This window comes from Rhamphochromis longiceps, linkage group LG16, assembly GCF_057381845.1.
Source record: "Rhamphochromis longiceps isolate RC_006_pf linkage group LG16, R_longiceps_female_GT1.1, whole genome shotgun sequence".
Taxonomy (NCBI): Eukaryota; Metazoa; Chordata; class Actinopteri; order Cichliformes; family Cichlidae; genus Rhamphochromis; species Rhamphochromis longiceps.
Window position 1 is genome coordinate 34,708,258 of NC_140572.1, and position 23,104 is coordinate 34,731,361.

Below are 23,104 nucleotides of genomic sequence, written 5' to 3' on the forward strand. Positions count from 1 at the left end.
GTAATGCTCCGACAATCCATCAAGCGGTGCAGCTCCGTAGCTTACCAAAGTCGTATTAAAACATTTTTTTGACAGATTGCTGCACGCCTTGTACCACTTCAAATCGGTTCACGGTCATCAAGCACAACCAGAATTCATACATAAGGCGCACTGTCAACTTTTGAGAGAATGAAAGGATTTTAGGCCGTGCAGCCCCTCTGGCGTTAGCGTGGTTAGCTCGTTAGCGTGGTTAGCTTGTTAACACGTTAACGCCGTCCAGCCCCACACATGGGGCGATGCGCAGTAACTCGTTAACGGAGATTTGCCGTGTCCATCTTGTCGCTGCCTGTAGGTAAAGCGATGGGGGAGGAGGGGGAGTTGTGTTCAGTGAAGGAGAGAGGAGAGGCGAAGTAACGTTGCGTAGAGACAAAAGTGGACGAAAGAGAGGCAAACTTGTGGCTACACAAGTATAATTATAACGTGACATAGACTATATCGATATAAAGGATATTGTCACATCTTATATCTCGTATAAAAATATATCGATATTTTTAAAAAACTCGATATATCGCCCAGCCCTACTGCAAATGCTGTTTTCATAATTCCAAAATACCCAACACCACCAGTTTAAATGTAGCTCAAAACCATGACAGTGCCTCTCTCCTGACTTGCTCTGTACATAAAAATGTCAAATTTGTATAAATCACTCCACAAAATCTGTCTTATTTTATTTGTCGTGACAGCCACCCTTCCACAAGACCTTTTATGATCAAGCTTTGGCAAACAGGTGTGTCAATCGAAGGGTCAAATGCTTTTTTATTTTCTTAAAATTACGGTAGTCCCTGTTATTTAGTAACTATTCGGTCTGTGTTCCAAGCTATCCAAGGTGATCTGAAAATGTGATTTCAGCAGACTGCACCAATTGGCTAGTCAGTGGTGTAACTCGATGAGTCATGAGAGCATATCTTTCACGAAAATCAACACTGCTGTTTTTGAAGCCTGACAACAGATATTGCCTTTGTTTACACTGTCTTTAATAAAAAAAAAAATCTGATTATCCCTTAATAATAAATGACAAGTATGCATTTAAACCTTAAAGCAATTTATTAGAGGTGTGGATGTATGTAATTCTATGTGTGTGTGTGTGTGCGCGCGTGTGTGTTCACTGAGCCTTTTTTATGTTTTAGCTAGTTATACGTGTATAACCATAAGGCAATATGAATATGATGCTCTTTGCGAGCCTAAAATCAGACTCTCTCAGTGAGGGATGACCAAACGCGTTTACCACACAAGAAGGCGCCCACAACCACAGAACATGGATTTGGAAATCCCATTAAAAATGGGTCAGCTGATAAGAGCGATGAGTATACAGCGCTCCAAGTGACTCCCAATTTCACACCTCAGCATTTTTCTCTATTTAGCGCAAGGGCTAGGGATGCAGCTAGAAAGTGAATACAAGTGCATATGCACAAAATAATAAAAACCTGTTTGGTTTGAAAAACAAAATGCATGTCCTCAAAGTGCACAGATGACTGCAAAACTATCTGGGCAGTATAAAATATTAAAAAGATTCAACCTCCTGCCTCCTGGCTTTTTGTTTCAGGTCTGTGAACTCTGCATTGGGAAAGGATTGCAGATGGTTTGTTCCTACATCATCATTTTTCCCAGCATAATGTCCCAACTGCTCTGTCTGTCCAAGAAAGTCACCAATAGCCATAAATTGCTCCTTGCTGTGCTGCAGGTCATGCAGCCTCCTGTTTTTGCCTCTGTACTCTGGACAGACAGTGTGCTAAATGATCCATATTCTAAATGATGGTGATTTCCTTCAAAAAGAGTAGAGTCGTCACTCGTCGGTGGGACTTACTCTCTCTACTTGAGGCACTAAGTGTTTCTCAGGGTGTTGCTCTCAAGTGGTGGAAGAGTGAAGACGAGTATTGACATCCTGTCTATTGAGTGTCATGACTTCCCAAGACTTACTGTTTGTGGTTATAGCAATTTACATCTTACTGTGCCTTATTTTCATTTTTATGCAGTTTCTCAAAGAAAACAGCTGTTTTCTTTAGCATGCATGTTTCTTCTGTTTGGAGAGAACAATCTCATCTCACAGCACATGCTTTACTGATACCTCACCTCGTAGTTAGCACAGACAGTATAGAAGATGAACGTCGTCACTGTGACTTCACCCAGTGGGTTTCACAATCTTGATTTTCAGTGTTGGTGAGCCAAAAGTCACTCTTGACAGGCCAGATTTATAAATACATATATAAACAGATGACTCACAAAAATTTTTCAGTTTGTTTTTTAAACAGAGGCACAGTCAGTTCAGTTCACTTCGTTTGGTCCAATTAGCAGTAGAGTGTGTTGCAAACATTAGCAAATGAGTTTGTGTACTTGCTTTAAATATGTTTTACTCTATACTTTGTGCCAATTCTTTCACTTCTTTCTAAAAAATGCTTAACACTACTCTTTTTTTTATGCATCTAAACTCAGTTTGTGCTCTTGCAAATCACCAGCAAATCTGGGCTTATGAATTAAAAAGTTGGAGTACTTTTGGATTTCTTTTTATAAGCTAATGCTAGCTAGCTTGGTTAGCAAGCTACTTTCAAAAACTGCACATACGCTACATTCAGACACACAAATCACACAGATACCAAAACGGTGAAGTTGTAGATTTTAACAAGAGGGTCTTTGGGGATTGATTTCGATTTGGAGACAACCTCAAGTTGCACGTAGAGGAACAGCAGTTTTTTCTGTGTTGGCTTCATTTTTCAGATCTGGAAGTTTCCCTTTGGCACTTATGCTGCATTCCATTTGAACAGAGAAATCAGTACTCCTGAGTTTCAAATCTGATTTTTAAACTGGAATGCCCCCTCAAGTCAAATTTCCAGCTCAGAAAGTCAGAGGAGCCCCACGAGCTCTAACTTCATAATCCAAGATGGCAGCATTGCATATAAACAATAGTAAAACTGTCAAAATTGCCATCGGTGCTATCGCTGTTATGGATTAGAGACTCATACACAGAGCACTGATGGGGCACTATGAAGTGCAAAAAAAAAAAACAGGAATTGTGATGGATGAATGGCTCTACCTTGCAAAGGACCAAAACAAACTTGTTTTTCCAACTTCTTCTCCTGGAACTGACATCACTCCGACATCCAACTTCCAGGGTAAAAGGAATGCAGCATTAGTAGCATTCTTCTTGGTCACTGGTCAACAGCTTGCTGGGGTATTGTCACCATTGTCTGGAGGTTGTCACCTATTACATCCTAGCAGGCGCTGGGGAGAACAAGAGAAAATTAAATGAACAGAAAAAGCTACTTAAACTCTCTTATTTTTCATAACTTGTCCACTATTCAAAAACTATGCTCATATCCATTTCTATGTGAATACAATGAAATGCTGTAAATGCTGGAGCAGCAATAGGAGACATCCTTACCTAAAGCAACACCAGCTGCTTTGCGATGTGGATTAAAATGACCCATCTACCTTGAATCATTGATATCAATGAGTTGATGTGTCTCAAGAGAGCCCAGAGGATACTAAAGGATATACCTACCTCAGGCTGTTCACCCTGCTGCCATTATTGGAAATAATACAAAAGTAACCGCTGCTGTACCTCCAGACGTCAGAGCAGTTTGTGTCCTCGGGCTGCTAGACTTCATGAATAATAGGTTTATTTTTTAATTATTTATTCAGTTTGCTTATCAATTTAAATTTGTATTTATTTTCTTGTGAGTTTCATAAAAGAACTACATCTGCAATTTTGTTATACAACCCTGTGTTGCATAATGAGAATTAAAATGAATCGTGAATCTTGAACGACGCTGTTGCCTCCCAACAGCAGTTAGACCGCGAGGCGGTAACACTTTATAATAAGTGCACACTATTAAACATTAGTTAATGGTTACTTAATTATCTCTACAGCATCTACAAAGTATTTCTCATAATCAGTTAATAGTTTACAAGCACTGCTTTAAACCCTTTGTTAGTGATGAATAAGCTGATGTATAACACTTTTGATTAATCATGTTTTCATGTTCTAAAACTCATTGATTAATCATTTATAAACACTACTCTGCATCATTTACAAACCAGTCATTTCAGGATGTTCAATGGTATACAAAATCATTGATAAAAGCAGGGGCGATTCTAGGATCAGAGCTTTGGAGGTGCTGAGCACCCAGAGAGCTGCCCAGCCAGGCAAAATACACTTTACACGTCACGATGAGACTTCTTCCCTGTCTCTGTCAGTCCCTGCATCCTTAAATGTCTCCAGTTGTCCCGAGTTCCCTCTGACTGTCTCCTTGGTGCATTTAAATCCCTGTTCCTCCCTGTTCTCGTCATCTGTTGTCTTCGTCTCTGTTATCAGTCATCATAATTTTACCATCTCTATGCAAGTCTGCAAATCTCTTTATTAAATCATACGATACTTAAAATCATCAAGTCTCTCTGTGCCTGGGTCCTCGTCACAAAACATGACATCACTGTTTTGTACATTTTAACACAACTTAATCCCCACATTTGTGAAAGAAAAGCACTTTTTTTGAAAAGTCTGTAACTTCTCCATGAGCACAACTTCATCAACTGCTCCAATTGCTGAGCTATTCATTGTTGCACCTGAGAGGTATAAAGAATTAGAAAAAAAAAAGCAGGGACAGAAACTTTCATTGTTTGCTACACAGTGTGCTGCAGCAATCAGTGCAGATCCAGAAATAGAGGAAAAATTCAAAGCGTGTAAGTCTTCAGGGAAGTTGCTTTCTTTTAAAACAAAGAAAGATTAGATTTTTGTTGTTATTTTATATGGTGAAATGTGGTGAGAGGCCACCATTGTTAACAGCTTAAAAAACAAGGAAACAAGACAAGTTATATATTCCAGTTGATTGGTCAATTGTTTTTTGTTTTTTTTAAATGACACACTTGATTTTTGGTTTGTATGTTTTTTGTTATTATTTTACTGTTATAAATTCTGTAGTTTTATTTTAATGATCACACATGTGATAAACTTTATGTAAAGAGCTACAGGTCATATAGTTTGCATCCAGCCGAGTTCTGTATTACTTCAAATATTGGCGGATTGTTTATGACACTGTTTTTATTTTTGTCAACATTTGTGTGTCAAATCTATAAGCATTGTCCTGATGTTTTTGTGATTGGCATCTTATAAATACAGTGTGTTCTACATCTACCCTGTGTGTTGTCATTTAGTTTTTTGTTACAATGTATTTTAAAAACTTTCACACCTATAAATAGGTTGTAAGGTATATATGGTCCCCACTTTAGATGAGCTCACTCAAAATACTTTACTAACAAGTAGCAAATGGTTTGCAACTTCCTAAATAAGTTTATTAAGGTATTTATAGATAATCTATCGCAAAAGAAGTTGGTCGATAGTGAGTTACAGCTTTGGCAGCCTTTAAGTGACAGTTATAAATGTACTGTAAGACATCTGTTAAGATATAGCAGCTGACTGATTTATAAAACATCTAGTATGAAACTAGCATGTGTAGTACATGTAGAGTTTATAGTATTATATGGGGTATGTTAACCATCTACTTACCTTTTACCAATGATTTTGTATACCATTGAACATCCTGAAATGACTGGTTTGTAAATGATGCAGAGTAGTGTTTATAAATGATTAATCAATGAGTTTTAGAACATGAAAACATGATTAATCAAAAGTGTTATACATTAGCTTATTTATCATGAACAAAGTGTATAAAGCAGTGCTCGTAAGCTATTAACTGATTATGAGAAATACTTTGTAGATGCTGTAGAGATAATTAAGTAACCATTAACTAATGTTTAATAGTGTGCATTTATTATAAAGTGTTACCAGCGAGGCAAACAGACTTCATGCTTTAACGGCACGATGACAAAATTCAGCCGAGCAATTTCTTAATTTGCATGTCTCTCCTGAAAATCAGTGGAAATTAAACAAGGCAAGAGAACAAGGAAGTTGAAGATCTCTTCCTCTTGTCAGTTATAACTCTTTTAGCCTCTCAACTGCAGAGGAAATGATGAATTGTTCTGTAAGTCAAATTAATTTGTGCCGAGCCAAAACAGGAAGGGGTAGCCGTGGGGAGGGGAAAGCACGCTGTATTGATAAGGGCGCCGTGGTAAGAGTGGTTACTAAAGGGTGAATTATGGCTCATCCTTGAGAAGTAAAATTGCTTTGCAGCACATTATTTGGAGACCCTCACTAGGATGCACAGCTGGCAGTGCCACAGTGCTCACTGCTGCAGGCCAGTAGGAAGTCATTACTTTGCTTAGCCATTGATTTTCCTCCCGCTTAAAAAGATGCGCCACAGAAAATATGAACAGCTTTCAAGATAGATTGCCAGGATTTGGAGGAAACTTGAAGGACATTTTATCATAATATTTTGTGCCTAGAAATAAAGTTGTTGCTTTCCTGTTTTCAAACACTGCTGGTGCTTTCAGTCTACTTTAAGCCGAGAGAACGTGCTGGTTCTCCTTGCTAACAGTTTTAATAAATACCTTGACATTTCTTTAAATAATTGAGGTCTCAAATCATATGCAACTTGGAATATATCCAGCAACCAAAAGTGTGAGATTCCCAAAAAATATTCCGCTTTAATCAAAACCAAGACTGCAGAATTTAGAGGAGCTGTATCAGGACTCCAGTAGGAGCTATTATTTAACTAGGTGGGAGGCAATGCAGTCCACATTTGCACGCATTAACACTATCTTGAGCATGATTTTACAGCAGGGCGCTGGCAGATTGGCTCATTAAGAGTAATCACACCATATAAGACTTCATCAAAAAGATATTTGCACTCACACCATTAAGATTCCCGAAGGGTGGAAGAGTGTACAGAAACACAAAGCAGATTTCCATCGAAGCCTGTTTACAGTCGAATCTTCTCCCCTGCAGAAGTGCAAATAGAAAGTGAAATATGCGTAATAAAATCACTTCATATTTCCCACCTGCCACCCAGTCTATGAAGTGTGATGAAGCAGCCAAAATGTTCATTTGATGCATATTAATTCAGGTCAACGAGCGTGGCGTATGTATGCTGCTGTGTGGTTGTGTGTGTGGTAATTAATTACTCCGGGAGATTCATGAAGCGAAGGAGCGTCCACTCTGGAAAAATAGGTTGTTTTCTTTGCCAAATGTTGTTGAAATATAAATGCTTTGAAAAATGAGCACAGAGTAACTGCTTTGTTGGCTACACAACACACTGGTCAGCTGCAGCTCCATTATAGTGACAACGTCCTGACAGCTCATCAAGCCCTTGGAAAGCCACCTCAAGCTGTTCATTGTGTGCACAAATGGCCTGTGGCTGTATCGCGCTGGCCAGCAGAAACTCATCTTTGGGGAAATGAAATGACAATACAGTGGATGAAGAATGCATCAACAGATATTTTTTGACTTATTTATACTTTGAGGCTTTTTCGACCTATGGTTGTTTTTATTCCAAATGCCAGCCAAAAAAATAAAAAGCTACCGATCATAACTGTCATTCATGATTTCAGATTCTCGGCGAATCTTTCCTGTTTGGCCCTTTGCTTACCACCTCAAATACCCCAAGTCTGGATGCATTAAAGGTTGTTTTTTTTTATTTTTATCAGAAGGCAAAGGCTGAGGTTAGTAGGAAGCCCCAAGAGGAATGGTTGATACCTGCCCAGTGTCGTAAGCTGCTAAGTGGAGCCTCTGTGGCAGCTGCAGAGGTATATCACCATGGCTATCTAATTTCCCAGCGTCGCTTAAGGGACCAACAAGGGCAATTTTCTGCTCTATCAACACTTCTTTCATTTTTCGATGTGGTGAGACGGCATCCTTTAGACTTGGTGTCACACAACATGTCAGCTCAGAGAAAGAGCCCAGAGAGGAAGACATAAAAGTGCAAATCAGAAAAAACAACAAAGCCGCTCATGTCCAAAAGACTATTCAAGAATGTGGAGCAAGGCTTTAATGAGTCTTGGCAATCAACCAGCAGCTCATGTCCCCAGTGGAACAACCCACTAAGAAAACAAAAGAGTCATGATTTGTCTGTTTCCGTCTCTCCAAAGCCAACTGAAGGCCTGATTTTGAGGCCACCGTGGTTGGGGGGTGAATGAAGCATTCAGTGTTTCAGCGTGAGACAACAATCAGCCTCGCTTCAAGACTCAGGAAAAAAGTACAGTTCTTATTATTAGTGTGCAAGGCTGTAAAAGGTACACAGTACATGGATTCTCATCTTTTGCTTTGCAAAGCATGATTAATGCAATTCATATTCCATAATCCTTTTTTATCACATTGCTTGATTGAATCTAAGCTTCAGTGCCATCAAAGAAGACATCCAAATTTATCTTACAGAGAAAATTTAATAAACCATAATGTTAAGGATGATGTAGATAATGTATCTAACCACGAATGTAGTGCATGCTACAAAACATGAGATCTCTTTTTTCCAACCTGCCATACATATTTGCATAACAAAGCCATAATTGTGTTTTTTTAATGAATATGCTATTTACATTTACATATTTATATTTGAAGCTTGTGCAGATTAATGCATTTAATCGAAGAAATATGGGGCTGAGCACCACAGATGGGCTCAGAGATTTTCATTTATATTGGAGCACATTGCTGCTCAGTAACACAGTGTGCAAAATGCAGTTGTTACAGCATAAAACTAACTTTTATCAATCTTCTTCTTAGCAGGGTCAGTGAAACTGAATTCTCTGCCCCCCTTTCAACCTCTATAAAATAGCATCATTATGAGATATTTTGCTCGTTGACCCTAACAACTGTGGGAGCAGTTGCTGAGCTAAGTAAAGAAGCAGAACACTTGCTGACCCACTCTTTTCCTCTGAAAACATAATTACAGTCCTCAGGGTAGCTGATAACCAAATTATTTTGGGAAGTGAGATGAATAGAAAATTGCTATATCATTGCTTATGCTAACGAGAACCAATTTTGTGCCATTACACAGCATTTCCTGTCGTTTACATGGCTAAAGGCCAGAGGCAGCCTTTGGTTCCACAAGGCACTGGCCTCATGGTTCTTGGGATATTCCAGCTGGAGACAAAGTAAACATGAGTGTTTGTTAGCTATCTAACATTAATTCAGTAGTTTGATAGTCACTGTAATTAGTGTTGGGTATTAGTGACAAGACCACATTATTTTTCTTAGGTTGAAAAAATATGATCTAAAGTGAACTGAAGCTTATTTCCAGCGTCACTTTAAATGAGCTCCAAAACCTGGGCGGGTCTGCAGAATGAATGACACGTGTGATTGGTCCACTGTAGGAGAAATGCTCTCCCATACAGTGGGGTAATATTGAACAATATAAATACATTTAACAGTGATATGCATCACTGAGTTGTTGCTCGCATCAGTCACAGTGCAAGTTTACATGACAAAATATTAGACTGACCTGCCTCCTTGCACATCTCCATCCCCCCTGTTTTTATTCAAATAAAATAGCTTTGCTTTCCATGACCACTTCCTGCGACTATTTCACATTAAAAGCCTTAATAAGAAATGCTAGAGGCTGTTAAATCTGAAATGAACACACCACAGTGCAGTGCATTAGAGTGGGAGTAGAGCAAAAGTAGTAAAATGTTGCAGCTTATGCTAATTAACCAGAAAGAATAAGAATAGGCCAGAAGAGGTGAATAAAGGTTAATCTTTGTAAGAGCAAATTCAGTGTTGATGTAAATGAAGAAGAAACAAATAGTTTGGCTCAGCTTTTACAGGTTTGGCTGTTCTAAAAAAATAAAAGCATCGCATCATCCATTGCAGTCTTAACTCTGGAAGTGCAGCCAAAATAAAGAAATAAAAATGTACTGTGTTGCTTCAAGGCAACCTTCAGCTACCAGCAAATCTTAAGGGATAATGTTTTCTTACATCTAACTCAGTGCATGGGTTGAGAATGTGAGTCAAGCAAACAAGTTTGTCTTAATGGTTCTTGTGCCTTAAAAGAAAACTGCATTTCAATAAGTTGAATCTATACATTTAATTTTCTCACATCACGAAGAGCTATTCTTATACTAAGAAAAATCTCATCCAGCCCAGTGATTAATACTTAAAGCTAGACTCTACTCCTATGCACCTGATAAGCCCTCATATAAATAAGTATGTCTATACAAAACAAAACCTCCTTGACAAATGCACACAGTGTTAAAGCATCTCATTTGATTTCCATGCCAAGTCTCCTCCTGCATCTCTGTCTTGCCTTGGGCAGCAGGTATCTCGTTGTGCTGTACTAAACACAAAGATGTCTGCTGTGACATCTTCTATTGTTCTTCCCTGTGACAAGAGTGAATTGAGCAGGCATTGAAATTGTTCTAGGGAAACAATTGGGTGCACTCATGGTACTAAACAGATTCTTCTGAGGGAATGAAGTCTGCTTTGTTCTTACCCAAAAGCCTGAGACTGCAAACACAGCAAAGTGACGTCTGTTTGATAAATAAATGACAAATGCTACAGATGGCTTAAATAGATTCAAGGTAAGTTTCATCTTTTATTGATTACTGAACTATATTGAACTGCATTCCTGTGTGTTTTAAAAGCTGTTCAGACTTAAGTTTGCATCTAAAAACTTGCAGTTCAAAGGCACTGCCAAGAAACTGGCCTGAGTGTGTGGGCTGGGCGGACACATAGGGATTTAATAATTGAACTAAGAGACTCTGCTGGCTGCAAACAGTTGGTGATGGTCTCTGTAGTGAGTCCACTCTCCTCCAGCGCCCACACACACAAACAGCACAGCTGTGTTACCATGCCTTCCGTCCGAGGAGATTACAATGACATACATTCATTCCCTGGAAATAAAAAAAATAACTGTACTCACGACTAAGCCATCATACTAAAATTTATCGATATACATTATGGAGATTTGCATTTTGCTCTCCACAGTTTGACTCAGTAAAGAGATTTAAGTGCACACAAAATGAACAATACAAACACACACACATACAAACAAACACCAAAACAAAAGCTGAGCAATGTCCGTGGACTATCCCAGGTTTGTGTGCTGGTTCAGAGTGAGATTTGTTGGGGGAAAGGCTGCATTTCTAGCTTTACAAGATAAAAAGAAATGAAAGAGACAAAATGCTTCAATTTGAAATGTTTTGTTTGAAATGTGCATAAATAAACACACAAATCTAATTTGGATTTTTGCATTTTTAACTTTGGCACCTCCCAGTGGCAGTGTCAAAAAAACCACACTGGACACTGAAACACTGCTGCCACTTTTAATTAAAACAAGTTAATATTCTACACATAATAGTTTTCAGTAAATATTAATCAATCCAAGAAACAACTTTACGAAATTGAAACAAGGCTTTGTGCAACAAGTCCAAAATCTCCACATGTTGCATTTCTATGTTAAGTTTGGGAGAACATAGTGGACGAAAAAGAAGCCAGCTTATAAACATGCAAAAAATACTCTTTAAAAGGAGAACTGAAGGTTACCTGGGGGTCACATTCTTCTGCTTTTTTACAGGCTGCCTGCATCCTCCCACTTAGCTGTTTGCTCTGCTTTCAGTCTTCAGTCTTTGTGTCAGCCTAGGTAAATATCCTCCCAGGTCCAGCTCTATATCTAACACATAAATATGGGAGTGGAATCAATCTTCTCATCTACCACTCGGAGACAAAGTAAATAAGCGCATCCCCCCCAAATGCTTCTAAAATACACATGAGGACACCTTTGAAACAGCTTGTCAGCAATAGAAGGCCACAAGTGTTTTCTTTGTAATCAAAACCTGACTGCTTTTGACCGGTTGTTGCTACATCTGTGTCAGTGTCTTTGCAGAGTCGAGTAAACACCGTCTGTGTTTGAACTAATTATTCACACTGCTCCTCTGCTGAGTGTTGGGGTGATTGGTTACAATCGCACGTCGAATCCCTCATTACAAAACACTGCTTTGAGGGAGGCTCAGCATGCCCGATGGTTCTCAACGATGCCCTCCTTATCACTGGAATCCATCAGCTGTAAATCACATCAGCACTGCTTATTGGACCACTGTGTTGTAGAGAGTGATGCAAATTTGACCTTTTTATGTGTACTGCAATTGAGCAAATAGGCCGTTCATGTCCTTTATCTTGACCTTAATCTGTTATTGCATTTGTCATTTTTGAAGGTCAAACTGTGAGGGAGGGAGTGATTGAGCGAGCCAGGGAGATACTCGTTTCACCAATTAAGCCTCAAATCAAGCATCGCACCTAATGAATCAAAAGGAATGAGACTCCATCAAGGAATTGAATGAATAAAATGATCAAACAGGAACGCTGAATTTCTTCGGGGAGAGCATCAGCAATGATTCACAGAGTAAGGGAGGCATGCAGTACGACTGTGTTTCATTTCCATTTTAATTTGCAGTTTGTGCACCTTTTGGAATCACAATGATTTCTGTGGTCATTCTGCATAAAATGCGGTCTGATGTTCGTCTGATCTCAACTGATCTAAACTAAACTTCACAGCCCACCTGGGAAAAGTAAATAAAGTCTTTACTTTAGGAACTGTCATTTAGCAGCAACAGTCCCCGTGTCTGCTTATAAGACTCTTGCAGCTGTGAAGGGCAATTTTGGACCAAATCTGCCCTTCCCACCCTTAATTTCCTGATATTATTTTGAATGCATTTAAGGGTTTGGTGTGGCTTGGCAGTGCTGTTTTCCTTCCAAACTTAGGATTGTGCATTGTTGCTAGAAGGTTAGGCTTTTGTCTCAACTGTTCACTGAACATTGTTCCAGAATTATTATGGAACCTCCAGGCGGTCGGATAGAATGATAAAAGACCTATGGATTTCTGCAGGTGTTTGTTCTTTTACCTCTGTCTGAATCAGAATATTTTATTAATCCAAGGGGAGAAATTATTTTGTTACAGACATACAAATAAAATGCAAATATGTATGAATGAAAATATAAACTCTTTCTTTAAAAAAGTGAAAGTAAATAAACTGCAATGTTAAACATTCCAAAGTCCAAGCAGTGGAAGGATCACCGAGGATCTCCTCAGTCCTGGTAGTTCCTCTGTAAAAGAAGGGTAGCCAGACTCTTTAGCCTCACTGAGTAAGTCTATGCCATAGTACTGGAGAGGACAGTCCATCTGTTAGTAGAATCCTGTCTTAGTCATGGGACATTGGACCAGCTTTTCATCCTATCGAGGATATCTCCAGGTGTTTGAGAGCTTGCAAAACTTGTCTGCGTGTGTTTTGTGGACCTCCTGTGGGAGCTGCGTTGGCAGTATAGAGTATCTGGCCGATTGTATGGGCTATTCAGATGATGCTGTAAGGAGATAAAGACCTCAACAAATTTCTGCTTCAAAATTGGTCTCCAGTAACAGTGTGAGGTATGTTGGAGTTGTTTTTGACCAGCACGTATCCTTCAGTATGCATATTAAACAAAGATGTAGGACTGCTTTCTTGCATTTGCCCAATATCTCTAAAATTATACATCTTGTCTTAGAGTGATGCTGAGAAACTGGTTCATGCATTTATTAACTGTAGGCCGGACTATTATAATTCATCATTACCACCTGTCCAAAATGGTGCAGCGATAGTACTGACAGGGACTAGAAAGAGAGAGCACATTTTCCCATACTGGTTCCCTGTTAAATCCAGAATCTAATTTAAAATCCTTCTCCTCACATACAAGAATATCAGGCTCCATTTTATTTTAAAGACCTTATGGTACCATACCACCCCAATAGAGCACATCACTCTCAGACGTCTAGCTTATTTGTAGTTCCAAGGTTTTTAAAAAAAAAGAAAAAAAAAAAAGTAGATTGTCAGCCAGAGACTTTAGCTTTTAGGCCCCTCTTTGATGGAACAGCTCAGACTTTGGATTTGGGAGACAGACACCCTCTCTCCTGATGCTGATAAAGCATAAAGTTAGGGCTGGATCGGGTGATTTTGAATCCTTCCATAGTTAAGTTGCAATAGTCCGGGACTTCCCATGATGCACTGAGTGTTTCTCCTTCAGTTTATGACTTGTGTCATGAACTGCCTGTGTGCAGGCAGGTGAGGACCCAAACGCAAAACTCACGGAAACAGAACTGAACTCAAAAATCATTACTTTATTACAGGCTTAAAGACAGTACTGTGCTGGGCGCAATCAAACCTGAAGAGACTGAGGGAAGCAAAACAGAATACATAACCTGAGACACTGACCTTCAAAGTAAAACAGGAAATGCACAGACAGAACTTACAGACGCAGACTCAGGGGAAACACACCTCTGCTAGAGGTTTTGTCCTGTTAAAAGGGAGTATTTTCTTCCCACTGTCGCCAAGTGCTTGCTCGAGGGATCGTTTGATTGTTGGGGTTTCCTCTTTATTATTGTAGTGTCTTTACTGTACCTTTACCACAATATAAAGCACGTTTGGGCAACTGTTGATGTGATTTGGTGCTACATAAATAAAGCTGAATTGAACCGAGTTGAATTCAGTTGAATGGCCCTAATGCTAACAGTATGTTGGACTCATTTCCTGTGGACATTGGCCTCCGTCAGGACTGCCCTTTGTCACTGATTCTGTTCACAGATTTTACAGACAGAACGTTGAGGTTGTGAAGGGTTTCCAGTTTGGTGGCCTCAATATTTCAACTTTGCATCTTGTGTTTCATGCTGATTTAAATTCCTGTGATTTTGTTTCATTCGCGTTTTCAGGTTTTTGAGTATTTTTTGGGTTGCTTTTAATTTTCTGCTCTTATTTGGAAACCCATATTTTTTCTGTTTGCAGGACACAGTTTGGTTTTCTGTCATTTCTCTCTCTCTCTCCTTACGTGTGTGTGTGTGTGTGTGTATGTGTGTGTGTGTGTGTGTGTGTGTGTGTGTGTGTGTGTGTGTGTATGTGACATGTGTTCAGTATTCGGAATATACATATTTCTTTTCTTTTTGGATCAAAAAATTAGCTGCTTTGTGGTTCTAATTGTATTTATTAATTTAATTTGGTAAAATAAAATCTTTTTTCACAATTTTTATTTATTTATTTTTTAATATCATAGAACCTTGTATTTTTTGTTATTTTAAAAAATTAAATCTATTTTTATTTTATGTATTTCATATGTACGCACTTTTACTGACATCTAAATGACATTATTGTTTTTCTTGAAATATATATTTTTGAATTTACACATTATACTTATTTCATGAAACAGTTTGGTTTGTTGAGACCAGTTGGCTGCATTTTATTTACTTTAGATATTTAGAGTTTTTCTTCCTGTTTCTCTTAGTAACTTCTGAATTTGATTTGAAACAGTTTCATTTTATTTTATAAAATTAAATAATTAAATAAAATTATACAAATAAATAAATAAAATAAAAAATAAAATCAGCCACACAAACGGTGTATTGTTTATTCCTAACCAGTCACTGCTCATCAGTTACAGTGGGGCAAAAAAGTATTTAGTCAGCCACCGATTGTGCAAGTTCCCCCACTTAAAATGATGACAGAGGTCAGTAATTTGCACCAGAGGTACACTTCAACTGTGAGAGACAGAATGTGAAAAAAAAATCCATGAATTCACAAGTTAGGATTTGTAAAGAATTTATTCGTAAATCAGGGTGGAAAATAAGTATTTGGTCACCTCAAACAAGGAAAATCTCTGGCTCTCACAGACCTGTAACGTCTTCTGTAAGAAGCTTTTTTGTCCCCCACTCGTTACCTGTATGAATGGCACCTGTTTGAACTCATCATCTGTATAAAAGACACCTGTCCACAGCCTCAAACAGTCAGACTCCAAACTCCGCCATGGCCAAGACCAAAGAGCTTTTGAAGGACACCAGGAAAAGTATTGTAGACCTGCACCAGACTGGGAAGAGTGAATCTACAATAGGCAAGCAGCTTGGTGTGAAAAAATCAACTGTGGGAGCAATCATCAGAAAATGGAAGACATACAAGACCACTGATGATCTCCCTCGATCTGGGGCTCCACGCAAGATCTCATCCCGTGGGGTCAAAATGATCATGAGAACGGTGAGCAAAGATCCCAGAACCACACGGGGGGACCTGGTGAATGACCTGCAGAGAGCTGGGACCAAAGTAACAAAGGTCACCATCAGTAACACACTACAATGGCAGGGAATCAAATCCCGCAGTGCCAGACGTGTTCCGCTGCTGAAGCCAGTGCATGTCCAGGCCCGTCTGAAGTTTGCCCGAGAGCACATGGATGATACAGCAGAGGATTGGGAGAATGTCATATGGTCAGATGAAACCAAAGTAGAACGTTTTGGTATAAACTCAACTCGTCGTGTTTGGAGGAAGAAGAATACTGAGTTGCATCCCAAGAACACCATACCTACTGTGAAGCATGGGGGTGGAAACATCATGCTATGGGGCTGTTTTTCTGCCAAGGGGACAGGACGACTGATCCGTGTTAAGGACAGAATGAATGGGGCCATGTATCGTGAGATTTTGAGCCAAAACCTCCTTCCATCAGTGAGAACTTTGAAGATGAAACGAGGCTGGGTCTTCCAACATGACAATGATCCAAAACACACCGCCCGGGCAACAAAGGAGTGGCTCCGTAAGAAGCATTTGAAAGTCCTGGAGTGGCCTAGCCAGTCTCCAGACCTCAACCCCATAGAAAATCTGTGGCGGGAGTTGAAAGTCCGTGTTGCTCGGCGACAGCCCCAAAACATCACTGCTCTCGAGAAGATCTGCATGGAGGAATGGGCCAAAATACCAGCTACTGTGTGTGCAAACCTGGTAAAGACCTATAGTAAACGTTTGACCTCTGTTATTGCCAACAAAGGTTATGTTACAAAGTATTGAGTTGTATTTTTGTTATTGACCAAATACTTATTTTCCACCCTGATTTACGAATAAATTCTTTACAAATCCTACCATGTGGATTCATGGATTTTTTTTCCACATTCTGTCTCTCACAGTTGAAGTGTACCTCTGGTGCAAATTACTGACCTCTGTCATCATTTTAAGTGGGGGAACTTGCACAATCGGTGGCTGACTATATACTTTTTTGCCCCACTGTAAATATGACAACCACTACATTGTGCAGCTACAGCTCAAAAGAAATGAAGATGACAGGATCAGCGAAGCTACCAAAGTGCATTTTTTGCTGCATTTACATGGCATGAAATAACAAAAAAGGGGAAAAAAACCCAAAAAATTGTGAAAAAACAAGAACTCCACACCATAATAAAACCAAATCAAATTAAGTCCACATGAAACATTTTTATGACAATGTCTGCGATGAAGATGACAAGAAAGTGGAGGGATGCTGAGAGAAGGCAGAAAAATAAATTTTATTTTGAAATCCCTAAAGAGATTTCAAAATAAATACTGCTACAACAATAAAATGAAGCATGTGTAAGTTCAATAAGGAAGACCTGTAGTCACACATCTGTCTTCCTTCCAGGTGTCTGGTGGCTAATCTAAGCTTTACATCATTTCCACTTTCCCACAATGTCAAGCTCATTGTGACATCACTGGTCTGGTCCAATCATCTTTCTGCCCGCCTTCTTCAGGCCAATCAGCCTCCACTCTGCGTACTTTAAATCATACTGCTCATCCCTTGCAGGCAACTTATTGCAACCCAGCTCCTTCCCATCTCCGTTTCTCTCAAGTTACTCAGTCTCCATCCAAGCCTCCATGTTCATCTCCACCACCAGCATCTAGACTCTGAGGGGGTACTGCCTTAATTCCTATCACCGCTTGGAATCCTGTGATGGACCATTAGAGAATAATTGCCAAAAAAAGCTTAATTGAATTCTCTATATCAATAAATCTTGTTCAGTTCCTTCTAATGATCTCTCCTTACTGAAATCAATGAGACAGACAATCCTACATCTCCCAACCAATTAAGAATAATCAGTCTAACTCTGCTTTTTTGTTCTCATCCATAGATTAAATTATTTAATCTGTCCAAACCCATCAAATGAATTTCTTTCAATAAATAAATGTCCTGAAGTTGCTTCTTTCTTCCAGAGCAAGGTTTATAATATTAGCGTTAATATCAAATTAGCTAGCACTGCATCACATTCTGATCAAATCACTGCCAAAAGCTAAATTTCCACATTCACACTTGTAAAACATCTGGCAGAAGTTATTCATCAGTTCAAATCTTTCCCCTGGGCGATCTTGGCTCAAGAGTTGGCATTTTGTCTTGTAATCGGAAGGTTGCCGGTTTCAGCCCCGGCTCTGACAGTCTTGGTCGTTGTGTCCTTGGGGAAGACACTTCACCCGTTGCCTACTGGTGGTGGTCAAAGGGCCCGGTGGTGCCAGTGTCTGGCAGCTTCCTGTCTGTCAGTGTGCCCTGGGGCAGCTGTGGCTACAATGTAGCTTGCCATCACCAGTGTGTGGATGACTGAATGTAGTGTAAAGCGCTTTGGGGTCCGTAGGGACTAAGTAAAGCAGTATACAAATAGAGGCCATTTACCTCTTTACTCGACCCCATCCCCACCAAACTACTCAAATCTGTATCTCAGTGTTTTAGAAATAAATACTAGCAGCAGCACTCTACAGTCTGGTATTTTCCCCGTTTCTCTTAATAAAAGAAATTAGCTTAGATTCATTGTTAATTAATAATTATATACCTATTTCAAATCTTTTCTAATCTCAGCAGCACATTTGAAAAAAAAAAAAAGGTTTCCAAACAACTGAATGAATACCTGAATGATCTCACAGTCTTTATGATAAGGACCAATCAGGGCTGTGTAGCAATCAAGGCATAGAAACTGTTATTAAAGTCATCAATGACCTGAAGATCAATAGTGACTCACAGAGAGTTTCAGCTTTGGTCTTCTTGATCTCACTGCTGCCTTCACAGTATTGATCGTGACATTCTAATTCAAAGATTTCATGACTCACTTGATTTAACCAGCCAGATTTTGATTGGCTTTTGTTGTATCTAAAGGGCAGACATTTTTATATTTTAGTTAGCAGTTTTATATCTGCATAAATAAAAATTCAGTCAGGGGTTCCTCAACGGTCAGTCCTCCGTCCGCTACTCTTTAACCTCCACATGCTCCTGCTTGGTGGTAGCATAAAGAAGCCTTTCATATCCTACCATTCTACCCAGATGACGCACAGTTGAGCTTATCACTTTCCTCTAATGATCTAACCTCTGCTTACAAACTAATGAGCTGCACTGATAAAATCAACTGCTGGATGGAACTTTTAGAACAGAGAAAAGACAGAAATATTAGTTATTGGTCCAAAAGTTATAAAATGTTCTCATATTTATGATCGCATCTGGCCCACTACATCGTTTTATGTGGTCTGCAAGAGCTTAAGAGGTGTAATATTGTAATAAAGTATACTTAAAGTATGCACAAACTACATATTCCATAATACAACTGTTAAGTTATGTTGGCTGTTGGCCCATAGGCTGTCATAATATTTCTTCTTCTTTTTTTTTTTTAAATAACAAAAGTCTCAAACTAACAGTGACTTGAGTCCTTGAACCTTGTATCTTGAATTCATCTAGGTACCTTGTATAACCTTTGTTTTGTAATTTTCCACTGCTCAAAATAATCCCCATTTGCTAATTAACTACTATTTGAGTTGCATTTGCTAAATGCTACAGTCTCCAGTTGTGAGGAAATCACTTGCAAATTATTGCACAGGGTTGGTGTTACAGAAAAGGATGCTAGGAATCAGGTGATAGGGTGAGATGGAGGCAGATGATTCATTTCAATTCAATTTTATTTATATAGCACAAAATCACAGGAGCAGTCGCCTCAAGGTGCTTCATATTTATATATATATATATATATAACTTGATCCACTGTGTCAACTGTGGTGAGTAACAGTTGAAAGTGAGTAGCTGATAGAAAAAGAAGATATATTGACTAATAATATATGACTTGTTATTAGATGTAAAGATTTAGAAGTTAAACTTGACATTCTACTTTTGGTGTATGTATATTTGTTTACTTTAAAAACGTAGATCAATACAAATCTTAGTAGTAGCTACTGCTACTACTGCACATTCACCCAGTGTATATATATATATATATATAATGTTCTTCCTCTACACCCCCCCCCCCCCCAATTTTTGCACATGTCGAGGAGCGTGTCAGGCTACATTTCACTGTGTGTTATACTTGTATAACTATGCATGTGACAAATAATAAAGAACCTTGAACCTTGAAATCTTGTTACTTTTAAGCCATAAATGTCACGGCTGGCGGAGTGAGCCGTGTGGAGTGGAGGAAAAGGAGGACCCAAAATGCAGCAAACTGATGATACGAGTGAAGTTTATTTACACGGTGGCAGTGGCAAAAACAGGCAATGAAGCATGAGTAATGACAAACCTAAACTGGGAGAAACTAAAGAGCAAACCTGAAATCTTACAAAACGGAGAGCGGAGCAGAGAGACGCAGACCAAGGACCAGGATACCAAGAAACACAGACGAGCCGACAACGAACACAGACCGACACCCACTATATACACACACACACACACGGTAATCGCACACAGGAGGGAAGAACAGCTGATCTGAATACACATGATGACTGGAGGACACAAGCTGAACACAATGACAACAGACACAGACTTTCAGAACAAAACAGGAAATCTAGAACCCGAACCGGACACAAGGGGGGAGGACACAGAATAACTAGAACAGAGGGAAATAATCACAAAACACAAAACGCTGGGTCAACGACCCAGGACCATGACAGTACCCCCCCTCCAAGGGCTGGCTCCAGACAGCCCAAAACAAAAACAGACGACCAACCCAGGGCGGGCGGCGGGGGCCCAGGACGGAGGGACCAACACAAGCTCCAGCGAACCGAGAGAATTGTCCAAAACAAAAACACACATGCTGGAGCACGAGAACAAAACACAGTTCAGGAGGCCGGCCCGGAGGCTGACAACTCAGAAGTCCAGGACAGTTCATCCTCTGAGGCCGGCCACGTCGGCGACGTAGATCCATAAGCCGACCGAGCGGAAGGCAGCGGTGGCGGAGTGGAGGCAGTTCAGGGGCCGACCGTGCACACGGCAGCGGCGGCGACGGGGAAACCGTTCAGGCGGCCGACCGTGCGGACAGCAACGGCGGCGACGAGGAAACCGTTCAGGCGGCCGACCGTGCGGACAGCAATGGCGACGATGACACAAGTCTGGAGGCCGACCGTGCGGAAGGCAGCGGCGGCGTCTAGGAGGTCGTCCATATTGACGATGACGCTCCACCAGCGGCCTGGTAGATGACCGCCGACGTCGAGGCGGCAGTTCGGGACCCGAAGGTGGCGTGGCCGTCGCAGCACCAGACGAGACCGAAGCAGCGGCTGGTCCAGGCGCGGCTGAAGCTGAAGCGGAGGCCGGTCCAGGCGCGGCTGAAGCTGAAGCAGAGGCCGGTCCAGGCGAGGCTGAAGCTGAAGCAGAGGCCGGTCCAGACGAGGCTGAAGCAGAGGCCGGACCAGACGAGGCTGAAGCAGAGGCCGGACCAGACGAGGCTGAAGCAGAGGCCGGACCAGACGAGGCTGAAGCAGAGGCCGGGCCAGGCGAGGCAGATGACGATGCTGCAGCCGGGCCAGGCGAGGCAGATGACGATGCTGCAGCCGGGCCAGGCGAGGCAGATGACGATGCTGCACCAGGCGAGGATGAAGGCTCGGAGGCTGCAGCTGGCGAGGATGATGAGGCTGCAGCAGGCGACGGCGTGGAAGCCGGAGACTGTAGCGCTGCAGGCGTGGAAGAAGCTGCTGCTGCCCGTGGCGTGGATGAAGCTGCAGCTGGCGAGGATGATGAGGCTGCAGTTGGCAGCTGGACGGGCTCCTCGGGCCCTCCAGCTGACGAGGCAGGAGGCTGGCTAGGTTCTCCTGAACCTCCAGCTGACGAGTCTTGAGGCTGGACGGGCTCCTCGGGCCCCCCAGCTGACGAGACAGGAGGCTGGCTAGGTTCTCCTGAACCTCCAGCCGATGAGTCTTGAGGCTGGACAGGCTCCTCGGGCCATCCAGCTGGCGAGACAGGAAGCTGGGCGGGCTCCTCGGGCCCCCCAGCTGACGAGGCAGGAGGCTGGACGGGCTCCTCGGGCCCCCCAGCGAAAACAGTCTCTGGACCAGTGGGCACCGGGGCCCCTGGAACACACAGGTCAGAACCAGTAGGCGCACGGGCCTCTGGCAGGCACAGTTCAGAACCAGCAGGCGCACGGGCCTCTGGCAGGTACGGGTCAGAACCAGCAGGCACACGGGCCTCTGGCAGGTACGGGTCAGAACCAGCAGGCACACGGGCCTCTGGCAAACACAAGGCAGACTGCAGCTGCACAGAGCATTGACCCAGCTCGGGCAGCGACAGCCGGATACAGTCCTCAGCTGGCTTCTTAATCTCCAGGGGTCCAGAGTCGGCCGGGGGCTGGGACCCAGCCTCTGGGGAGGCCCTGGAGTGTGTCACAGTCTCTGGGCTGGCCAGCTTTTGAGGACTGATTACAATATTATGTGGTGTGTCTCTCTGCTTGACATGAACAGGTGAAAAATAGTTCTTTCCGGGTTGGATGGACTTAACTTGTTGTGCAGGAGGAGTTGGTGACAACGATGGCTGAATAGGTGATAATAAGGCGGATGAGTCTCTTGTCAACTGAGCTATTGACTGAGCTATGGATTGTAACCAAGTGTCTAATAGGTCTGGCTGTGACTGTAATGGGGGTGACGGTTGAGTGGCTAACTGAGCTAGTGGCTGCTGGGCAGCTAACTGAGCTACCGGCAGGGCAGCCGACTCAAAAAACACAGCCCCGGAATAAACAGACACACAGTCCAAAACAGAAAAAGGGTCCTTTTCACTCACCACAGCTGGCAGTTCCAAAGTCCTAGTCTTCGGCTGTGGGGTGATGCGCCGACGGCGCGATCGTCGCTTCCTCCCGGGCAAAACCTCCGGCGGGCCGGGCAAAATCTTCGCCGCCGGGCTGAGTTGGGAAGCGGTAGCGGCTGGTGGGTGAAGGTGCAGTTCGTTGAGTATGAAGTCCTGTGCGAGCGGGTGAAGAGAGTCCAGCAGCCAGGAGTGAGCAGAGATGAGCTGCTGTAGCCTGGCTTCTACAGCGCGGAGACACTCTTCCCCCTCATGCTCGAGCCATAGGTTAACCAACCTGGAAACAGAGTCAATTAGTTCCTCCCGAAGCTCCTCGGGAGGTGCGGATGCCGCTGGGTCCATGTTTGGTCGGCTCGTACTGTCACGGCTGGCGGAGTGAGCCGTGTGGAGTGGAGGAAAAGGAGGACCCAAAATGCA

The 23,104-nt window shown here is 41.7% G+C and overlaps 1 long non-coding RNA gene across 1 annotated transcript; it reads left to right on the forward strand.

Annotated features, from left to right (window-relative positions):
* Nucleotides 1-21,907: 21,907 nt before the first annotated feature.
* On the forward strand, nucleotides 21,908-22,760 carry LOC146651554 (uncharacterized). Its single transcript, XR_014907952.1, has 3 exons — nucleotides 21,908-21,976; nucleotides 22,016-22,048; nucleotides 22,088-22,760. It is a non-coding gene; the product is annotated as an uncharacterized LOC146651554 (long non-coding RNA).
* The last annotated feature ends 344 nt before the right edge of the window (nucleotides 22,761-23,104 follow it).